Source organism: Panthera tigris, chromosome F2 (genome assembly GCF_018350195.1).
Source record: "Panthera tigris isolate Pti1 chromosome F2, P.tigris_Pti1_mat1.1, whole genome shotgun sequence".
NCBI classification, from domain to species: domain Eukaryota; kingdom Metazoa; phylum Chordata; class Mammalia; order Carnivora; family Felidae; genus Panthera; species Panthera tigris.
The window spans coordinates 640,779-663,968 of record NC_056676.1 but is presented as its reverse complement, the minus strand read 5'-3'; the positions used below and the strand labels follow the sequence as shown (position 1 = coordinate 663,968).

Below are 23,190 nucleotides of genomic sequence, written 5' to 3'. Positions count from 1 at the left end.
TAAAACGTGGCTTTGACAAACAACTGGACTTGGATCCACAAGACCGACAGAGCTGTACCAAACTGAGAAACATCTCCTAAAGTGCTCATGCTCAGACTCACTCACCCCACCACCCAGCCCAGACACAGCTGTTTGAAAAGCACCCAGACCCGATGTCAAAGAAATACATTTGCTAATCTTTGAGTGTCATCCGAGGGGCTGGGGCCTACTGGGATACTCTCAAAATAGGGAAGCGCTGCTGCTGGGTGCCATTTTTAAGTACTCCCTCAACCCTGCTATAAAGCAAAGTTCCTTTCTTATTTTTTTAACACTAGAATTTTTTTGTTCATGGTGAGTGCCATTTTAAACCTCCAACAAGTAGTTGTTGCTCTACTTGTGCTCTCTCTACTTGTTGCTCATCTGTGTGCTCTCCCTCCACCTTGCTAAAGCCATTAGGAGCCATTTTTCTTTTTCCTTAGAGGGTACCATCTTAGCACACTCACTCTTCCACTCTCTGCAGCACTACTATCTCCTGAAGGGGAGTTTTTACACACATCTGGTGCCTCAGTTTTTGTAGTTGCACCCCAGGGGTGCTCCTTGATAGCCTGGCTCTTATGGTCAAGGAGGTTTGTGTTCCTAGATCCCAAGGCACTCTACAATTGGAGGCAGTTCTTGGTAGAATACTACCCTGAGGGCTCTGCACACATAGCAGAGTAAAACACACACTAGTGTTTCTGAGAAAGTGGTCTATTTGCTTGTCCAGGAGCTTTGGCTTGAGGGACAGGTTTCTGGTCTAATATACATGTAGGTCCCTATAGACATGCTTTCAGGAAACAAAAGCCATTGGGTACAATCTTTGTATTCTCCCTCTGCCTTGCTCTAGCTTACTGGTATCTCTCAGATACCAGCTTCTCAGAGAGAAGCTTATATTCTTGTCTGGCACCTTTACAGCTGCTGCCTGGGAATATGTCTACATCACCTGCTTCAAGTGGCCAATGGGGCTTATGTTCACAGGTTTCATAAGACTATAACCAATGGTGAAAGAGTTCTTAAACAGCTCAGGGCACAGCAAGAGGCAACAGACCCAGGAGCTAAGTCCATCTATGAAAGAGGCCTATAAGCATATCATCAGAGCTGCAGCCTGAGGGACAGGCTGCTAATTAAACACACATCTAAGGGCTGACTGCAAACCTTACCAGATATCTCAGAAGGCAGGTGCTATATTCATGCTCGCCTTCTGTTGCAATCCAGAGCAACAGTCTTTTAGAAGGGAGCTCTTACATGTGTTTGTGTCCCACTTCTTGTATCTGGTGTCCCGGTGTTTATGGCTGCCACACAGGGCAGGGCCCTTGAATGCTTGGCTCTGGTCAGGCTCTGACTCTGGCCGGGGGGCCCTTTATTCCTGAGTCTCATGGGACTTTTAACAATTTGAGGGGCAGTTCTTGGCAGGGTGCCAACCCACAGGGCACTGTATAAACAATAGAATAAAACCCCCAGTCTGTTAAAAGAGACCTATTTGCTTGTCCTGGTGCTTTAGACTGATGAACAAATTCAAGGTTGACATACATCTAGAGGATACGGACTCAAACAGAACATAAGTAGGTGGACACCATCATTCGGCCCTCCCTCTCCCTCACTACAGCTTGCCAGTATCTCCCCAAAGGAAGCTTATACACTAGCCTGGAGTATTGAGTTTTACAACTGCTATCTAGAGGACTACTATAGATCTCCTGCTCTGGTGGCCAGGAAGGCTTACACTTGTGGTCCCTCAGAACTGTCTATATTTGCATACTTGAAAAGCTCCTGCCTAAAGATCTGGCTTCCAATCAGCCTGGATTTTGTGCTAGCTGAGATATTCCCCTATGGGAACTGACCAGTCTTGGCACATCCTGAGTAACTTATTAAAAATAAGTTAGGCTGGGGGCACCTGGTTGGCTCAGGCAGTTGAGCATCTGACTCTTGAGCATCTCAGCTCTGGTCTTGATTTCAGCATCATGAGTTCAAGCTTAGTGTTGGATTCTGTGCTGGGCATGAAGCGTATAAAAAATTAAAAAATAAATAAAATAAATTAGGCTGTTTGGACAATCATAAAAAAATCAAGAGACAACAAAGGACTAGGATAAGGTTGAATGTCAAAGTTCATTTCCTACAAGAGACCATTCCTTCAAGACTGGGAGAGGTGACTGTTTCAGCTAATACACAGCAAAATGAAGAAACAGGAATGTGTTGTAAGTGAAAAATTAAGATAAAGCCTCAGAAAAGAATCCTTATGAAACAGAGGTAGGTAAGTTACCTGATAAAGAATTCAAAGTAATAATCATAAAGATACTTACTGAACTTGGGAGAAGAATAAACACTTTTTTGAAGTCAGAATGTCAAAAAAAGCGTTAGAAAATATAAGAAAGAACCAAACGAAAGTCATAGAACTGAAGAATGCAATAACTGAACCAAAAAAAATGCACCAGAGGGGTTCAGCAGCAGACTGAATAAAGCAGAGGAATCAACTGAACTCAAGACAGGGCACTGGAGATCACCCAATCAGAGCAGCAAAAAGAGAATGAAAAAAAGTGAAGACAGCCTCAGGAAGTAATTGGAAAACAGACTAACATTCACATTATATCTGTTGCAGAAGGAGATGACAGAGAAAAGGGTAGAAAACTTATTTGAAGAAATAATGGCTGAAAATTTCCCTAGCCCAGAGAAGGAAAGAGACATCTTGGTCCAGAAAGCCCAGAAAGTTCCAAATAAGATGAACCCAAAGAGATCCACACCAAGACACTTTATAATTAAAATGTCAAAAGTTAAAGACAGGGAGAGAGATAATCTTAAAAGCAGCAAGAGAAAACTATAAGTACAAAAAAACTAAAACAAAAACAAAACACAACCCAGACTATAAGCAGATTTTTCAGCAGAAACTATTCAAGCCAGATATATTCAAAGTGCTGAAAGGAAATAAACTTCCAAGCAAAACACTCTACCAGCAAAATGATCATTCAGAATTGGAGAGATAAAGAGTTTCCCAGACAAAGAAAACCTAAAAGACTTAATCTAAACCAGCATTACAATAAATGTTAACAGGACTTTTTTAAGCTGAAAATAAAAAGTGCAAATTCAAAACAAGAAAATATATGAAATCAACCTTGGGGTTGTCTGTACCAGCAGTTCTCAGGTGGCTTGGAAGGCGACAAAAGCTGTGACAGCAGAGAACAAGATCCATATCATTAGGAACCTCCACCTATGCAGTTTCACTGTGAAATAGAAGGGGAACAACCCACATCTGAAAAAGGGTCACCATTTAGTAGGAGCAAAAGTGTTTGTTTCCACTGCACCAGGAGCAGCTGAGCCACCACCAAAGTAGCCACGAGGATGAGGATCATTTCAGTGTGCATGGCTTCATGGCCACAGTACTCGGTATACACACATGTGTGCTCAATCCTCCACTGCTCCTCTGGGGAGAGGTCTGACATATCAACCTCTTCCAGCTCCCGTTCCCCGGCAACACTCCTCCAACCTCAACCTCCAACACTGCCACCATCTGCATTGCTAGTACAGACAACTCCAAGGTTAGTTTGTAAGCGGTTCCTATTAATCTATAAAAGCAGCTATACCGCCATCATTGTTGGCTATGTGGCTTCATGTTTACCCTCTTTGATCTCAACTTATTATTCAAAATCAAATCAGAAGATGCCATGGACTTTGGCATTTCTCTCCTCTTCAGTGGCCACTACTATGGGGTACTTGAAGAAGACTCTGCAGAAACATGTTCAGATTACATGGCATCTACCGTAGGGTTCTATAGTGAGTTGGGCATGCCTATTAAACACCTCTCTGACAGTGTATGTGCCGTGTGTGGGCAGCAGATCTTTGTGGATGTCAGTGAAGAATGTGTCATCAAGAACATATATAAGCTGTCTTGCAATCACGTATTCCAGGAGTTCTGCATCCTTGGCTGGTGCATTATGGGAAATAAGCAGACATGTCCCACTGCAAAGAGAAGGTGAACCTCAAAAGGATGTTCAGCACCCACTGGGAGAGGCCTCACATCATGTATGGGCAACTGCTGGATTGGCTTCAATACTTGGTAGCCTGGTAGCCTGTCATCATTGGCCTGGTGTAGCCATCAACTACATCCTGGGCATGGAATAGTCATGAAGACAAGCATCCATCCACTATGGACCTCAGGGCACTCTCCTTCCTGCCCTCCAAGATGTCCTGGGTAGGAAAGATGCAAAGGCACTTGGGCCGCTCAGGACCCCTCCAGCTATGTCCAGGCTGGGGAGGGAGATGATGGAGAGCCAGCCAGTGGGGCTGTCAGCAGTGGGAGCTTTTTAAAAGAAAACTATTTTGATAAATTAAAAAAAAAGAAAGAAAGAAAAGATATGAAAGTATAACTCTCATTAGTAAAGGTAAACACATGGTAAAAATGGTGGATTTATCACTCATAAAGCTAACATAAAGGTTAAAAGGCAAAAGTAGTAAAAATAACTATAATGATTAGTTAAGGAATACACAAGATAAAAGTATGTAAAATGTGACATCAAAACCATAAAACATGGGGTAGAGGAAGTAAAAATGAGGAGTTTTCGAATGCATTTAAACTTAAGTTATCAACTTAAAATACAGTTACAAATGGAGGTTAATATACTAAGCCTCATGGGAACCACCAAACAAAAATCTATAGTTGATTTCCAAAAAACTGTGAGAAAGGAGATTCTTCTCCAAGCAAACAAATGGCAGATGATGTCAGTGCTCTAAAAGGGGCTAGGGGCCCTGGAATGGGAGGTCGCAGTGGCTTCCATGGAAGTTTCAGCTGCAGCAACTGGACCAGGGACGAGGCCATGGAACTCACAGAGGACGAGGAGTGGTTGCTCATCACCAACCTGGGCCACCTGGTCACAAACATGAAGACTGAGTCCCTGGAGGAGATCTATCTCTTCTCCCTGCCCATCAAGGAATCTGAGATCATTATCTTCCTGGGGACATCCCTTAAGGTTGAATTTTGAAGATTCTGCCCATGCAAAAGCAGACTCCTGCCAGTAAGCAGACTAGGTTCTAGGCATTTGCTGCCATCAGAGATTATAATGGACACATTGAGCTGGATGTTAAGTGCTCTAAGGAGGTAGCTACTGCCATCTGTAGGGCCATCATCCCGGTCAAGTGATCCAACATCCTCATGCAGCAAGGCTACTGGGGGAACAAGACCCGCAATCCCGCACTATCCCATGCAAGGTGACTGGCCGCTGTGGCTTTGTGCTGGTGCACCTCAGCCCTGACCCCAGAGGCACTGGTATTGTCTCAGCCCATGCCCAAGAAGCTACTGATGATGGCTGGTATTGACAACTGCTACATCCTGGCCAGAGGCTACACTGCCACTCTGGGCAACTTCACCAAGGCCACTTTTGATGCCATTTCCAAGACCTACTGCTAGCTCACTCCTGACCTCTGGAAAGAGGCTGTGTTCACCAAGTCTCCCTATCAATAAGGAATTCACTGACCAGCTTGTAAAGACCCATACTAGAGTCTCCATGCAGAGGACCCAGGCTCCAGCTGTGGCAACCAAACAGTTTTGTGAGAAAAGAATCTAAGCATACCACTAACAAAATTACAAACCACAAAGGAAAAAACCAAGAGAAGAAAGGAACAGAAAAAGAGAAACTACAAAACAGCTAGAAAACAATGAACAAAATGGCAATAAGCACATACCCATCATAATTACTTTAAATACAAATGGGCTAAATTCTACAATCAAAAGACAAGAGTGGCTAAATGGGTTAAAAGCGGGGAGGGGGGCACCTCTATATACTGCCTACAAGAGACTCATTTCAGATAAGGACATACACAGACTGAAAGTAAAGGGATTAAAAAGATATTCCATGTAAATGGAAACAAAATGAAAGCTGGAGTAACTATCCTTAGATAAAATAGACTTTAAAGCAAAGATTATAATAAAAAAATAAACAAAAAGGCATTAGATAATGGGAGAGGGATCTATCCATAAAAAAGATGTCACGTTTGTAAATATTTGTGCACCCAAACTAGAAGCATCTAAATATATAAAGCAAGTATTAATAGACCTAAAGGGAGAAACAGACAGCAATTCATTAATAGTATGGAACTTTCATACCTGATTTTTATAACAGATCATCCAGACAGATCAATAAGGAAACACTGGACTTACACAACACATTTACCAGATTAATTGAACAGATATATACAGAATATTCTACCCAGGGCAGCAGAATACACATTCTTCTCAAGTGCATTTGGAACAACCTCCAGAATAGATCATATTTTAGGCCACAAAACAAGTTCTACTAAATTTAAGAAGATTGAAATTATATCAATCATTTTTTTCCAACCACAATAGTATGAAACTAAAAATCAGTTACAAAAAGAAAACTGGAAAATTGACAAATATGTGGATATTACAACATTCTACTGAACAACGAATGGGTCAATGAAGAAATTAAAGGAGAAATAATAAGATACCTCGAGACAACTGAAAATGGAAATACAACGTACCAAAACTTATGGGATATAGCAAAAGTAGTTCAAAGAAAGTTCACAGAGATAAATACTAATCTCAAGAAAGATGAAAAATCTAAAATAAACAACCTAACATTACACTTTATGGAACCAGAAAAATAAGAACAAGTTAGGTGCAAAGTTAGTAGAAGAAAGGAAACAACAGAGTGGATAGAAGTTAAATAGATATGATCAATGAAACTAAGAGCTGGTTCTGTGAAAAGATAAATAAAATTGGCAAACCTTTAGCAAAACTCAGCAACAACAAAAAAAAAAAAAAAAAAAAAAGAGGACTCAAACTCAGAAGTTACAACTAAATACAAACAAGCACAAACTACTACAAGGAACAATTATATGCCAACAAATTTTACAACCTAGAAGAAATGGATAAATTCCTAGAAAAACATTCAACCATCCAAGACTGAATCATGAAGAAATAAAAAATTTTAACAGACTGATTACTAGTAAAGAGATTGAATCAGTAATCAAAAATCTCCCAACAAACAAAAGTCCAAGACCAGATGCCTTCACTGGTAAATTCTACCAAATATTTCTCAAACTCTTTCAAAAAAATAGAAGTGATAGGTATACTTTCAAACTCATTTTACACAGTCAGTATTACCCTGATACAAACACTACACAAGAATACCACAAGACAGTTATAGGACAACATCCCTAATGAATGTAGATGCAAAAATTCTCAGTAAAATATTAGCAAACCAAATTCAACAATACATTAAAGTTCTCATTCACTACAATCAAGTGGGTATTGTTTCAGGGATGCAAGGTGGTTCAACATCTACTAATTAATCAACATGATATATCATATAAACAAAAGAAAACAAAAATCCTATGATCATCTCAAAAGATGTAGAAATAACATGACAGAATTCAACATCCATTTATGATAAAAATAATAAAGTGGGTATATGTTATGTACCTGAACATAATGAAGGCTGTATGACAAGCCCTACTAACATCATACTCAATAGTGAAAAGCTGAGGGGCGCCTGGGTGGCTCAGTTGGTTAAGCGGCTGACTTCGGGTCAGGCCATGATCTCGCGGTCCGTGAGTTCGAGCCCCGCGTTGGGCTCTGTGCTGACAGATCAGAGCCTGGAGCCTGTTTCAGATTCTGTATCTCCTTCTCTCTGACCCTCCCCCTGTTCATGCTCTGTCTCTCCCTGTCTCAAAAATAAATAAACATTAAAAAAAATTTTTTTTAAATAGTCATAAAATTAATTGCTGGGCTTGAAAAAAGCATAAAAGACAGCAGAGAATCTATTGCTACAGAGATCAAGGGACTAAAAAATAGTGATGAAGAATTAAAAAATGCTATAAATGAGATGCAAAATAAAATGGAGGCTGCCATAGCATGGATTGAAGAGGGAGAGGAGAGAATAGGTGAATTAGAAGATAAAATCATGGAAAAAGAGGAAGCTGAGAAAAAGAGAGAGAAAAAAATCCAGGAGTATGAAGGGAGAATTAGAGAACTAAGTGATGCAATCAAACGGAACAATATCTGTATCATAGGAATTCTAGAAGAAGAGAGACCAGGGGCTGAAGGTATAATCAAAACAGTATAGTGTTGACTTAAAAACAGACACATGGATGAAGAGACCACATCAGAGAGAGCCCAGAATTAGACCCAGGTATATGTGGTCAACTAATCAATTAACTTACAACAAAAATGTCAAGAATATAGAACAGGGAAAGGATAGACATTCCCTTCAATAAATGATTGTGGGGAAATGACCACCACATGCAAAAGAATGAAATTAGACCTACAATCTTACATCATACACAAAAATCAACTCAAAATGGATTAAAAACTTGAATGTGAGACCTGAAACTGTAAGACTCCTAGAAGAAAACAAACATGGTACACTATTCGATACTGGTCTTGGCCTTTGAGTTTTTGGATCTGACTGTAAGAGTAAAGGCAACAAAAGCAAAAATGAACAGGTACAACTGTATCATGCTAAAAATCATCTGCACAGCAAAGGAAACCATCCATAAAATGAAAAGGCAATACACTAAGTGGTAAATCCCGTATTTCATAAAGGTTAATATCCAAACATATAAAGAATTCATACAACTCAATAGTAGAAAAACAACCTGACTAAAAACTGAGCATTTTTCCAAAGAACATACTGATGGCCAAGAGACACATGAAAAGATGCTCATCATCACTCATTATCAGGGAAATACACATCAAAACCACAATGAGGTATCACCTCATACCTGTTAGAATGGCTATAATCAATACAAACAATAAGAAGTACAGTAAAATCTTGGTTTGCAAGCATACTTTGTTCCAGAAACATGCCTCTAATAAAGCACTTATATATCAAAGCAATTTCCCCATAAGAACTCAGATGATTCAATCTACAGCCCAAAAATATTCATATAAAAATGATTACAATACTGTAATACAAAATAAAAAACAAAATACAAAATATAAAGGAAAATAAACAAATTAGCCTGCACTTACCTTTAAAAACTTTCGTGGGTGGTGTGAGGGAGACAAAAGAGGTGGATTATTGTGTAGGACAACTTTCACTAACAGAATCACTGCTATCTATTGGCTTGATGGAAACTTTTTCTTTTCATGTAACTTTAGCAAGGAACCTATTCAATGATACTTCCTTTTGCCTCCTTTTGAAGATTTCGTGTAAATGTAACATAGCATTGTCATTAAACAGATTCATCATTCACACTTCTACGGCCTTATTTGGGTGGTGCTTTTCTACAAAATTTTGCACTGTTTCCCACATTTTATACATCTCCCTAATCTCATTTGAAGTGAGGGATTCGTCTGCCTTCTTCTCTTCCTCTTCTGTAGACTAGATGCAGACGTAGACTTCTTATAAAATCTTATAATTTTGGCTGCTCACATACATCATTTGTACTTCTCAATGATTTCCTTATTAACTTCCACCATAATCATCTCCTTCTTCCGCCTTTCTTTTCAACCTTTTTCTGCATGGGGGCCATTGTATATGCTCACATGCATGTTGACTACAATGCAGTATTAATAAACTCTTGTCATATACTGTACTTAATGTAACTGGCAATAAGGCAGCAGAGGAAAGGGTCTACATCTGCAGGCAGCCTGACCTAGAATGAAGCAGAGCATTCCTAAGCTTACTCTTGTACACAAAAGTAAGGGGCTACCCATAAGTGCTTTGAAGTGACAAAAAACACACTAGTACCAGTTGTGGGTACCTTCCAACGTTCTGAAAAACCACTGATTTCTGCCAAACACTGCAGCCTGAGACTGAGCATCCAAGCATGGGAGACGATCACCCACAATCCCTCAGTGAGAAAGAGAGAAGAACCACTGGCTCAGTTGTGATCATGTAAAATTCGGTGTCATCTACTACTCATGTTTCAAGACTTGCTTGTTTATCAAGTTAAAATTTATTAGAAATGTTTGATCATCTTGCAAAACACTTGCAGGACAAGTTACTTGCAACCCAAGGTTTTACAGTATTGTCAAGAACGTGTAAAAAAAGGAAAGAAACCCTTGTGCACTGTTGGCCAAGAATCCAAATTGGTACAGGCACTATGGAAAACAGTATGGAAGTTCCTCAAAAAATTAAAAACAGATCACCATATGGTCCAGAAATTCCACTCTTGGGTATTTATGTGAAGAAAACAAAAACCACTAATTGGAAAAAATATATGCCACCCCAACTTTCACTGCATCGTTATTTTCAGTAGACAAAATATGGATGCAATCTATCCATCAACAGATGAATGGATAAAGATGTGGTATGTATATACAATGGAATAGTGTTCACAAAAAAAGGAAATCCTGTTATTTGTGACAACATGGATGGACTGTGAGGCCATTATGTTAAGTGAAACAAAGAGAGAAAGACAAATACTAAGTCTTCTATGTGGAATTTTAAAAAACAAAAAACATCATCAAGCTCACAGATACAAAGAATAGGCTGGTGGTTGCCACAGGCAGCACTTTGGGTGGGAAAAAGCAGTAAAGGTTTAAGTTTTCAGGTATAAAATAATGAATTATGGGGATGTAATGTATAATGTGTTGACTACAGTTAGTAATGTTGTACTGTATATTTGAAAGTTGCTAAAAGTAAATCTTCAAAGTCCTTATCACAAGAAAAAAAGGTTTTTTTCTACATACATGGTGACAGATGTTAACTAGACATGGTTGTGATCACTTCACAATATACACAAATTTAGAATCATTATGTTGCACACCTAAAAGTTATATAATGGAATATGTCAATTATAACTTAATAAAAATTTAGACATAAGCAGGGGCCAACATGGCAGACAAGTAGGGGGATCCATTCTTCCCACATCTCTCAAACAAAGAAGTGTAGAAGCCAAAGGACTTTGAACACCACAGCCTGGTGGAAAAGAGGAAAAGAGACTGAATCTACTAGGAAGAAAACGGGAAAGCTAAAAAAAGATAGGTGGGTGATTGCGAACTGGGGGATATAAAAAAAAGGCCGCATGGGCATGGAGGGGAGGGACCCCCTTCTGCAGAGAGACAAAGGGAAGAGAAAGAGTGGCTAGGGAAGTGCAGGACCTTATCTAGACAGGAGAAAGACTGGCACTGAGACTGAGAGGGATCCGATCTCTAACTGCGGGGCTTTTTTCGGACTGGGGCCGGCTCCCTGTTCCTGCGCCTGGGGAGGAGGGGAGCCAGGGGCCTGGGCGTGGTGGTAGGTCAGGGGCTCAGTCTGCAGTTGGGAAAAGTGGTTCCCTCCCTGGAGGGCTGCACAATAGTACAGAACCCGCCTGCGTCTGCCACCCAGGGTGCAGTGGCTGGGCCAAGGGTGCAGTCTTCAAGAGGAAAAGGCTGCCGTCTCCCTGAAGTGCTGTGGGAAAAGACAAAGCCTGCCTGCCTCCGCCACTCCAGGGGCTTGCGGCGGCGAGGGCAGTGGCTCTCAGTCTGCAGTAGGAGAAGGCGGTCCTCCCTGAAGTGCCTCAGCACAGACAAAGCCAGCCGGGGGGACCACATATGGCAGTACTGAGAGGTGCTTCCCCAGTGTCTGAGCGCACGGAGCGGGACTTTGAATCCTAGCCAAGCACAGGGTCAGGGAGTTGGTGGAGAGAGAAGGACCACCCTGTCTGCACCCCCGGCACAGTGAGGACGACTCACCGGGTCTGGCTCCAATGAGAAGAGACTGGGGAATCACCATTCTCCACCCCCCAACCCACCACCACCACTACCACCACCACCACCACCACCAAGGATGGGACTCAGGGATCACTCCCGGGACCATAGTGGAGGTGGGTCCAGATTACGCCAAACCACGCCCCTTCGCACTGGGTAACTGCATATCCACCTGAGCAGCACAGACCATGCAGACAGCTACTCCCGACAAACTCTGCAGCATGGCCTGGATTGACTCTAGATCAATTCTTGATATGTAGATATATTCTCCCCACCCCACCCGCCCCCCATTCTCCTCCTTATCTCTTCCCTCCCCTAGGCTGGTTACTCTGGTTACTGTCTGTCTAAACAGACATATTTAATCCACTGTCTTACACATGTTCTACACCTCCTTCTTTACACTCCTTTCTCTCTCTCTGGAACAATCAAGCCATATGGTTTCTCTGTCTGGGTAGCTTTCTCTTCGTTTTGTTTTCCCCGCCTCCTTCCTTATTTTCCTTTCTCTCTCCCTGGATTAAGCACTTTAGTCTCTCTGCCTAGTCAACGTTTATCCTCCCGCCCAGCTCCTGTCATTTCTCTCTTTATATGTGCTCTTCCATCAGCACCGCCTCCACCCTCTTCTTTACTTGCACTCAGTGCTTTTGGGTTTTTGCTTTTCATCTTTAGTTTTTTGTTTTTGTTTATTTGTTTGTGTTATTTGTTTGTGTGTTTGTGTGTTTTGGTCTCGTGTTTGTCTATCTGTTTTCCTTTACAGGACTACTCCAAGGAACAAATCAAAGCACACCTGCTGTAGGGTCCAAAATATCACTATGTAGGGCAATAAAATAACCAAAGTGACAACAACAGAGAGCAAGTAACAATCTCCGAAAAAACACCTCCTGAGGGGCCAGGCCCTGGACAGTGCATGACCCTCCTTTAATATAGCAGTGCTCACAGGTGCAGAGCACACAACAAGCTTTTAAAACACATAAGGGACAGAAAACTACCCAAAATGATGAAACGGAAGAATTCTTCTCAAAAGAAATTCCAGGAAGTAGTGACAGCTAATGAGTTGATCAAAACCGATTCAAGAAATGTAACTAAACAAGAATTTAGAATAATAGTCATAAAATTAATCGCTGGGCTTGAAAAAAGCATAGAGGAAAGCACAGAATCTACTGCTACAGAGATCAAGGGACTAACAAATAGTCATGATGAATTGAAAAAGGCTATAAATGTGCAAAACAAAAGGTGGCTACAGCACGGATTGAAGAGGCAGAGGGGAGAACAGGTGAATTAGAAGATAAAATCATGGAAAAAGAGGAAGCTGAGAAAAAGAGAGATAAAAAAAAATCCAGGAGTACGAGGGGAGAAAATTAGAGAATTAAGTGATGCAATCAAACGGAACAGTATCCGTATCATAGGAATTCCAGAAGAGCAAGGGGCTGAAGGTGTACTTGAACAAATCATAGCTGAGAACTTCCCTGATCTGGGGAAGGAAACAGGCATTGAAATCCAAGAGGCACAGATAACTCCCTTCAGACATAACTTGAATCAATCTTCTGCATGGCATATCATAGTGAAACTGGCAAAATACAAGGATAAAGAGAGAATTCTGAAAGCAGCTAGGGATAAATGGGCCCTAACATACAAAGGTAGACATGTAAGGGTAGTAGCAGACCTATCTACTGAAACTTGGCACGCCAGAAAGGAATGGCAGGAAATTTTCAATGTGATGAACAGAAAAAAATATGCAGCCAAGAATCCTTTACCCATCAAGTCTGTCATTCAGAATAGAAGGAGAGATAAAGGTTTTTCCAAACAAACAAAAACTGAAGGAATTCATCACCACAAAACCAGTCCTGCAAGAGATCCTAAGGGGGACTCTGTGAGTGAAATGTTGCAAGGACCACAAAGTACCACAGACATCACTACAAGCATGAAACCTATAGATATCACAGTGACTCTAAATCCATATCTTTCAGTAATAACACTGAATGTAAACGGACTAAATGCTCCAACCAAAAGACGCAGGGTATCAGAATGGATAAAAAAACAAGACCCATCTATTTGCTGTCTACAAGAGACTCATTTTAGACCTGAGGACACCTTCAGATTGAAAGTGAGGGGATGGAGAACTATCTATCATGCTACTGGATGTCAAAAGAAAGCTGGAGTAGCCATACTTCTATCAGACAAACTAGACTTTAAATTAAAGGCTGTAACAAGAGATGAAGAAGGGCATTATATAATAATTACAGGGTCTATCCATCAGGAAGAGCTAACAATTATAAATGTCTATGCGCCGAATACCGGAGCCCCCAAATATATAAAACAATTACTCACAAACATAAGCAACCTTATTGATAAGAATGTGGTAATTGCAGGGGACTTTAACACTCCACTTACAGAAATGGATAGATCATCTGGACACACGGTCAATAAAGAAACAAGGGCCCTGAATGATACATTGGATCAGATGGACTTGACAGATATATTTAAAACTCTGCAAACCAAAGTAACAGAATATACTTTCTTCTCGAGTGCACATGGAACACTCTCCAAGACAGATCACATACTGGGTCACAAAACAGCCCTTCATAAGTATACAAGAATTGAAATCATACCATGCATACTTTTAGACCACAATGCTATGAAGCTTGAAATCGACCACAGAAAAAAGTCTGGAAAACCTCCAAAAGCATGGAGGTTAAAGAACACCCTACTAAAGAATGAGTGGGTCAACCAGGCAATTAGAGAAGAAATTTAAAAATGTAAGGAAACAAGTGAAAATGAAAATACAACAATCCAAATGCTTTGGGATGCAGCAAAGGCAGTCCTGAGAGGAAAATACATTGCAATCCAGGCCTATCTCAAGAAACAAGAAAAATCCCAAATACAAAATCTAACAGCACACCTAAAGGAACTACAAGCAGAACAGCAAAGACACCCCAAAGCCAGCAGAAGAGAAATAATAAAGATCAGAGAAAAATAAACAATGTAGAATCTAAAAAAACAGTAGAGCAGATCAATGAAACCAAGACTTGTTTTTTTGGAAAAATAAACAAAATTGATAAGCCTCTAGCCAGGCTTCTCAAAAAGAAAAGGGAGATGACCCAAATAGATAAAATCATGAATGAAAATGGAATTATTACAACCAATCCCTCATAAACACAAACAATTATCAGGGAATACTATGAAAAATTATATGCCAACAAACTGGACAACCTGGAAGAAATGGACAAATTCCTAAGCACCCACACACTTCCAAAACTCAAACAGGAAGAAATAGAAAACTTGAACAGACCCAGAACCAGTGAAGGAACTGAATCAGTCATCAAAAATCTCCCGACAAATAAGAGTCCAGGACCAGATGGCTTCCCTGGGGAATTCTACCAGACATTAAAGCAGAGATAATACCTATCCTTCTCAAGCTGTTCCAAAAAATAGAAAGGGAAGGAAAACTCCCAGACTCATTCTATGAAGCCAGCATTACTTTGATTCCCAAACCAGACAGAGACCCAGCAAAAAAAGAGAACTACAGGCCAATATCCCTGATGAATATGGATGCAAAAATTCTCAACAAGATACTAGCAAATTGAATTCAACAGCGTATAAAAAGAATTATTCACCATGATCAAGTGGAATTCATTCCTGGGCTGCAGGGCTGGTTCAACATTAGCAAATCAATCAACGTGATACGTCACATTAATTAAAGAAAAGCACCCTATGATCTTGTCAATCAATGCAGAAAAAGCATTTGACAAAATTCAGCATCTTTCTTAATAAAAACTCTCGAGAAAGTCTGGATAGAAGGAACATACTTAAACATCATAAAAGCCATTTATGAAAAGCCTACAGCTAATATCATCCTCAATGGGGAAAAACTGAGAGCTTTCCCCCTGCATTCAGGAACACGACAGGGATGTCCACTCTCACCGCTGTTGTTTAACACAGTGTTGGAAAGTTCTAGCATTAGCAATCAGACAACAAAAGGAAATCAAAGGGATCAAAATTGGCAAAGATGAAGTCAAGCTTTTACTTTTTGCAGATGACATGATATTATACACGGAAAACCCGACAGACTCCACCAAAAGTCTGCTAGAACTGATATGTGAATTCAGCAAAGTCGCAGGATACAAAATCAATGTACAGAAATCAGTTGCATTCTTATACACTAACAATGAAGCAACAGAAGACAAATTAAGAAATTGATCCCATTTACAACTGCACCAAGAATCATAAAATACCTAGGAATAAACCTAACCAAAGATGTAAAAGATCTGTATGCTGAAAACTATAGAAAGCTTATGAAGGAAATTGAGGAAGATACAACGAAACGGAAAAACATACCGTGCTCATGGATTGGAAGAATATAGTTAAAATGTCAATACTACCCAAAGCAATCTACACATTCAATGCAATCCCAATCAAAATTGCACCAGCATTCTGCTCAATGTCACTCCTCATCAGGGAAATACAAATCAAACCACACTGGGGCACCTGGGTGGCTCAGTCGGTTAAGCGTCCGACTTCGGCTCAGGTCATGATCTCACGGTCTGTGAGTTCGAGCCCCGCGTCAGGCTCTGGGCTGATGGCTCAGAGCCTGGAGCCTGTTTCCGATTCTGTGTCTCCCTCTGTCTCTGCCCCTCCCCCGTTCATGCTCTGTCTCTCTCTGTCTCAAAAATAAGTAAACGTTAAAAAAAAATTAAAAAAAAAAAAAAAAAAAACCACACTGAGATATCACCTCACGCCAGTGAGAATGGCTAAAATGAACAAATCAGGCGACTATAGATGCTGGCGAGGATGTGGAGAAATGGGAACCCTCTTGCACTGTCGGTGGGAATGCAAACTGGTGCAGCCACTCTGGAAAACAATGTGGAGGGTCCTCAAAAAATTAAAAATAGATCTACCCTATGACCCAGCAGTAGCACTGCTAGGAATTTACCCAAGGGATACAGGAGTGCTGATGCATGGGGGCACTTGTACCCCAATGTTTATAGCGGCACTTTCAACCATAGTCAAATTATGGAAAGAGCCTAAATGTCCATCAACCGACGAATGGATAAAGAAGATGTGGCTTATATATACAATGGAATGCTACTTGGCAATGAGAAAGAATGAAATCTGGCCATTTGTAGCAATGTGGATGGAACTGGAGAGTGTTATGCTAAGTGAAGTAAGTCAGGCAGAGAAAGACAGATACCATATGTTTTCACTCATATAAAAAAAAAAGTTACAGAGAGGGAAGGAGGCAAACCATAAGAGAGTCTTAAATATGGAGAACAAACTGAGGGTTGATGGGGGGTGGAAGAGAGGGGAGAGTGAATGGTGGGCATTGAGCAGGGCAGCTGTTGGGATGAGCACTAGGTGTTGTATGGAAACCAATTTGACAATAAATTATATTTTAAAAAGTTACATAAGCATATACAACTATGCTATAAAAGATAAAAAATAAAAAATAAATAAAAATTTAAAGCTATATCAAGTGGTGTTCCTAGAACTTGAAATAAGAGAAAAATCATTATTACAAACATGGACCTGATCTTTTACAATTAATGTAAGCTTAGAGTGCCTTAAAGTAATATAATGAAGAGAGTCACACACATTTTAAAAATGCTCTAGGGAAAAAAATGATTTTGATTGCATTAAATCTGTAGATTAACTAGGGAAAATTATATTGTTTTAATTCCAAATATCTGGATTTTCCATGCATATCATATTCTTAATGATTTCTATTTTAAATTTTATCAGGGTTAGAAATTACATTCTCTAGAACTTCAATCTTTTGAAATTTATTGAAAAGATTTATAGATCTTGATTTATAGATAGATAATAGATTTATCTATTTTTATATAGATTTATGATTTATCTTGGTATGCATATCATGTGCACTTGAATGGAATGTGCAATCTGTTGTATTCCAGTTACATGTGATGTTCTGAAAATGTCATTAGGTCAAAGTGGTTGATACTATTTTTTAGATCTTCTATGTTCAAAGTGATAGCTTTTTTCTAGGTTTTCTATAATTTATAGGCAGCATGGTGTTAAAATTTCTGCCTATGATTACAGATCTTAAGCACTTACAAATTTGTAGCTGATGTCTTCCTGGTAAGTGTTATCATTATGAAATGCCCTTCTTTATCTCCATTAATACTGGTTGAAATCGACTTCATCTAATATTAACATAACCACTCTAGCATTCTCATAATTACTATTTGCATGCTACATCTTATTTCATACATTTATTTTATTTTTTTGAAATGTGTTTTGTAAATTCAAGTTAGCTAACACACAGTGTAATATTGGTTCAGGAGTAGAAACCAGTGACTCATCACTTACATTCAACATCCAGTGCTAATCCCAAGTGCCCATCCCTTAATGCCCATCACCCACTTAGCCCATTCCCCCGCCCACCAATATTTCAACTTTGATTTTATTTCCCTTCCCTCCAGAGACAGATCTAGTAAGAAGTTGCTGCAACCGAGGTAAAAGAGGTTGCTGCCTGTTTTCTCCTTTAGGATTCTGATGACTTCCTGTCTCACATTTAGGTCTTTCATTCATTTTGAATTTATTTTTGTGTATTGTATAAGAAAATGGTCCAGTTTCATTCTTTGGCATATCACTATCCAGATTTCATAGCACCATTTGCTAAAGAAACTATCCTTTTTCCAATGGATACTCTTTCCTGCTTTGTCAAAGATTAGTTGGCCATACATTTGTGGATCCATTTCTGGGTTCTCTATTCTGTTTCAATGATCTATGTGTCTTGTTTTTGTTCCAGTATCACACTGTCTTCATGATTACAGCTTTGTAATACAGCCTGAAGTCCGGAATTGTGATGCCTTGAGCTTTGCTTTTCTTTTTCAACATAACCTTGGCTATTCGGGGCCATTGCTAGTTCCATACAAATTTTAGGATTGTTTATTCTAGCTCTGTGAAGAATGCTAGTGTTATTTTGATAGGGAATGCACTGAATGTGTAGATTGCTTTGGGTAGTATCAACACTTCAACAATATTTGTTCTTCTAATCCATGAGCATGGAATATTTTTACACTTCTTTGTGTCTTCAATTTCGTTCATAAGCTTTCTATACTTTACAGTATACAGATATTTTACCTCTTTGGTTAGGTTTATTATTAGATATCTTATGATTTTTGGTGTAATTGTAAATGGGATCAATTCCTTGATTTTTTTTTTCTGCTGCTTAATTATTGGTATATAAAAATGCAACCAATTTCTATACATTGACTTTGTATCCTGCAACTTTGCTGAATTCAGATATCAGTTCTAGAAGTTTTTTGGCCGAATCTTTGGGATTTCCATGTAGAGTGTCATGTCATCTGCGAAGAGTGAAAGTTTTATTTCTTTCTGTTGTCTGAATGCTGAAGCTAGGACTTCCAAAACTATGTTGAACAACACTGGTGACAGCGGGCATCCCTGTCATATTCCTGACCTTAAGGGGAAAGTTCTCAGTTTTTCCCCCTTGATGATATTAGTTGTGAGCCTTTTACATAGGGCCTTTATGATGCTGAGGTATGTTCCTTCTATACCTACATTCTTGAGGGTTATCAAGAAAGGATGTTGTATTTTGTCAAATGCTTTGTCTGCAATTATTGGAAGGATCATATGGTTCTTATCCTTTCTATATTAACGTGATGTATCATATTGATTGACTTGCAAATACTGAACCAGCCCTGAAGCCCAGGAATAAATCCCACTTGATCATGGTGAATAACTCTTTTAATGTACTGTTGAATTCAATTTGCTAGTATCTTGTTGAGAATTTTTGCACCTGGGTCCATCAAGGATATTGCCTGTAATTCTCCTTTTGAGTGGGGTCTTTGTCTGGGTTTGGAATAAAGGTAATGCTGGCTTCATAGAATGGGTCTGGAAGTTTTCCTTCCAGTTCTATTTTTTGAACAGCTTGAGAATAGGTATTAATTCTTCTTTAAATGTCAGAATTCACCCCGGAAGCCATCTAACCCAGGACTCTTGTTTTTTGTGAGAATTTTGATAAGTGAGTCTATGTCTTTGCTGATATGCATCTGTTCATATTTTCCATTTCTTCCTGTTTCAGTTTTGATAGTATGCAAATTTCTAGGAACTTGTCCATTTCTTCCCAATTGTCCAGTTTGTTGGCATATGATTTTTCATAGTATTCTCTTAGAATTGTTTGTATTTCTGTGGCGTTGGTTGTGACCTCTCCTCTTTCATTTGTGATTTTTATATATTTGGGTCCTCTCTTCTTTTTGATAAGTCTGCCTAGAGGTTTATCAGTTTTGATTATTCTTTCAAAGAACCAACTCTTAGTTTCATTGATCTGTTCTATTGTTTTTTGGGGTTTTTTTTTTTGTTTGTTTTTTGTGTTTTTTTTGTATCTGTATAGTTTATTTCTGCTCTAACCCTTATTTTTTCCTTTCTTCAGCTACCTTTGGGCTTTTTATGCTGCTCCTTTTCTATGTCTGATAGGAGTAAGGTTAGGTTGTGTATTTGGGACTGTTCTTGCTTCTTGAGTTAGGCCTGAATTACAATGTACTTTCCTCTTAGGACTGCCTTTGCTGCATTCCAAAGGTTTTGGACTGTCGTGTTTTCATTTTCATTGGATTTCATGTATTTTTTTTTTATTTCCTAATTTCTTGGATGAAAGGATTTCATTCTTTAGTAGGATTTAGTAGGATTGCAAAGTAGGGCTTTGCAATTTTTTCCCTCTGGTTGACTTCAAGTTTCACAGCATTGTGATCTGAAAATAGGCATGGGATCATCTCAAAGTTTTTGTACCTATTGAGGACTGATTTGTAACCCAATATGTGATCTATTCCGGATAATGTTCTATGTGCACCTGAGGAGAATGTGTCTTCTGCTGCTTTAGGATGAAATGTTCTGAATGTATCTGTTAAGTCCATCTGGTCCAGTGTGTCATTCAAAGCCATTGTTTCCTTGATTTTCTCCTCAGATGATTTTATCAATGAGTTTGTGTTTGTTATTAATTAGTTTACATATGGGTGTTTCAAGTTGGGGGCATAAATATTTACAATTGTTTAATCATCTGGATGGGTAGACCCCTTAATTATGATACAATGTCCTTCTGAATCTCTTGTTACAGTCTTTGTTTTAAAATCTAGTTTGTCTGATATAAGCATGACTATTTAGCTTTCTTTTGACTTCTATTAGCATGATAGATGGTTCTCCATCCCCTCACTTTCAATCTGCCTGTGTCCTCAGATCTAAAACCAGTCTTACAGACAACATATAGATGGATATTGTTTTTTTTAATCCATTCTGATACCGCATGTCTTTTGATTGGAGCATTTATCCCATTTACATTCAAAGTGATTACTGAAAGATATAAATTTAATGCCATTGTGTTTCCTGCAGAGTTGGTATTTCCGTGATGTCCTGTGGTTCTTTGTAGTCTTTGTTGCTTTGGTCTTTTTATCTCTACTTAAAAAATCCCCCTTTAAAATTTCTTGCAGGGCTTGTTTGTTGGTCATGAACCTCTTTAATTTCTGTCTGGAAAACTCTTTTATCTCTCCTTCTATTCTGAATGCCAGACTTGCTGGATAAAGGAATCTTGGCTGCATACTTTTCCCTATTCAGCACACTGAATATATCCTGCCACTCCCTTGTACCCTGCCAAGCTTCAGTGGACAAATCTGCTGCTAACCTCATGTGTCTGCCCCTATAGATTAAGGACCTTTTGTCCCTAGCTGCTGTCAGAATTCTCTCCTTATCTTTGCATTTGCAGGTTTCACTATGATGTGTCATGATTCTGACCTGTTTTTGTTGATTTTGAGTGGAGTTCTGTGTGTCTAGGACTTGAATGCCTGTTTCTTTCCCCATATTAGGTAAGTTCTCAGGTATAATTTGTTCAAACAAACCTTCTGCCCCTTTTACCCACTCTTTTTCTTCTGGGACTCCTATGATATGGATATCGTTTTGTTTCACGGAATCACTTAAGCTAAGTCTCCCCTCGTGACCTAATAATTTCCTTTCCCTCTTCTTTTTTCATATCCATTATTTGCATAATTTAATCTTCTATTTCACCTATTCTCTCCTCTGCCTATTCAGTCATCATTGTCACTCTATCCAGTTTGTTTTCCATCTCAGTTATAGCACTTTTTATTTTATCCTGACTAGTTCTTAGGTCTTTGATCTCAGCAGCAAGGGTTTACTCTGGTGTCTTCTATGCTTTTTTTAAAGCCCAGCTAGTAGTCTTATGACTGTTGCTATAAATTCTTCTTCAGATATATTGTTTAGATCTGTTTTGAGCAAGTCCCTGGCTATGATTTCTTCTTGACCTTTCTTTTGGGGAGAATTCCTCTGTCTTGTCATTTTTGTTAAGTTTCTGTCCTTTTTTTTTTAAAGCCTGATATGTGTCCTTACCTGAGAGTACTGCTATATTAAAAAGGGGTCATACACTGTCCAGGGCCTGGCACTTCAGGATGTGTTTCTGGTATATGCTGTCTGTATTGTGCAGTTATATTTTGGCTACTCTTTCCCACTTGTCAGTCCTCTGCAGTGTTCATCCTTGCTTGCAGTGGTGGAGTGTTTGGACTGTTAACTAGGTATGCTTTGATTTGTTTCTCGAAGTAACCCTGGAAAACAGGGGAGGGGAGGAAGCCTGATCCCCAAAAAGAGAAAAGGAAAGGGAACAACAACAACAACAACAAAAAAAAACAGAATTTAGGGCTGATTCTAAAGAAAGGGAGTGGGGGAGGAGAACAAAAGGAAGAAAAGAATGAAAAAGCCTGATCCAAAAAAAGAGAAAAGGAAATCAAAAGAACAGACACTGTGAGCCTGATTCCAAAAGAAAAAAAGAAGAAAGAAAGAAAAGAAAAGAGACCTGATGGTGTTGTTTTGAGGCGCTCAATTTTCAGTGCACTTGGTGCAAGGGAAGTGCTGGCTATGCTGGTCTGGAGGAGAGGCCTGCTGTGCTGGCTCAGACTCAGTCTCACCTCAGTAAATAAGCAGTTGCCAGGCATGGGGGGCAGAGCTTGGTTTAAGAGCTTGGTGTAAGTTCTCCACTGGGAACTGCTGTGCTGCTCTCTGAAGTCCTATCATGTTGGTGTTGGAGAGAAAATAGCGCCACCCCAATGTCTTGTCCCCAGACAGGGGATCTCACACCTACAGTGTTCAGGCAGCCCTCACAGAATAGCAAGGGAAGTCAGCCTGTCTTGCACCAAATCTGTCTTGTGTTTTTTCTTTGGTGCGTGGCTGGGATTCAAAATGCAAAGTCTTAAAGGCCCTGGCATGGCGTGGATCTGCTCCCCTTCTCTGGAGTAGACCCTCTCCACCCTCCATCCATAGCACATGCAGGACTTTTTTTTGTCCTTGGGGAGGGAATAAACTGTCTTCAAAAGTACTCCAGGAAGGGGAATGTTCTCTCCCAGTGTGCCCTGGAGCTCTCTACACCATCCTATGCACTCTGGGGCCAGCTCCTTCCTCCCCAGGAGTGCATACCATGGCTCTACTGCAGAGAAAGTCACATACTTCCAAAACCTCAGAGTTGGAGCTCCAAATGCTATTTGAAAAAAAACAAACAAAAA

General features: G+C 39.6%; 1 protein-coding gene and 2 pseudogenes across 2 annotated transcripts in view; 2 read left to right on the top strand and 1 right to left on the bottom strand.

The window, feature by feature from the left end:
* The window catches only part of SPIDR (scaffold protein involved in DNA repair), a 487,708-nt gene that overhangs the window by 402,539 nt on the left and 61,979 nt on the right, over positions 1–23,190 (bottom strand). The gene's annotated exons all lie outside the window — the stretch shown is intronic.
* On the top strand, positions 2,885–4,316 carry LOC102961959 (annotated as a pseudogene).
* On the top strand, positions 4,601–5,639 carry LOC102962247 (annotated as a pseudogene).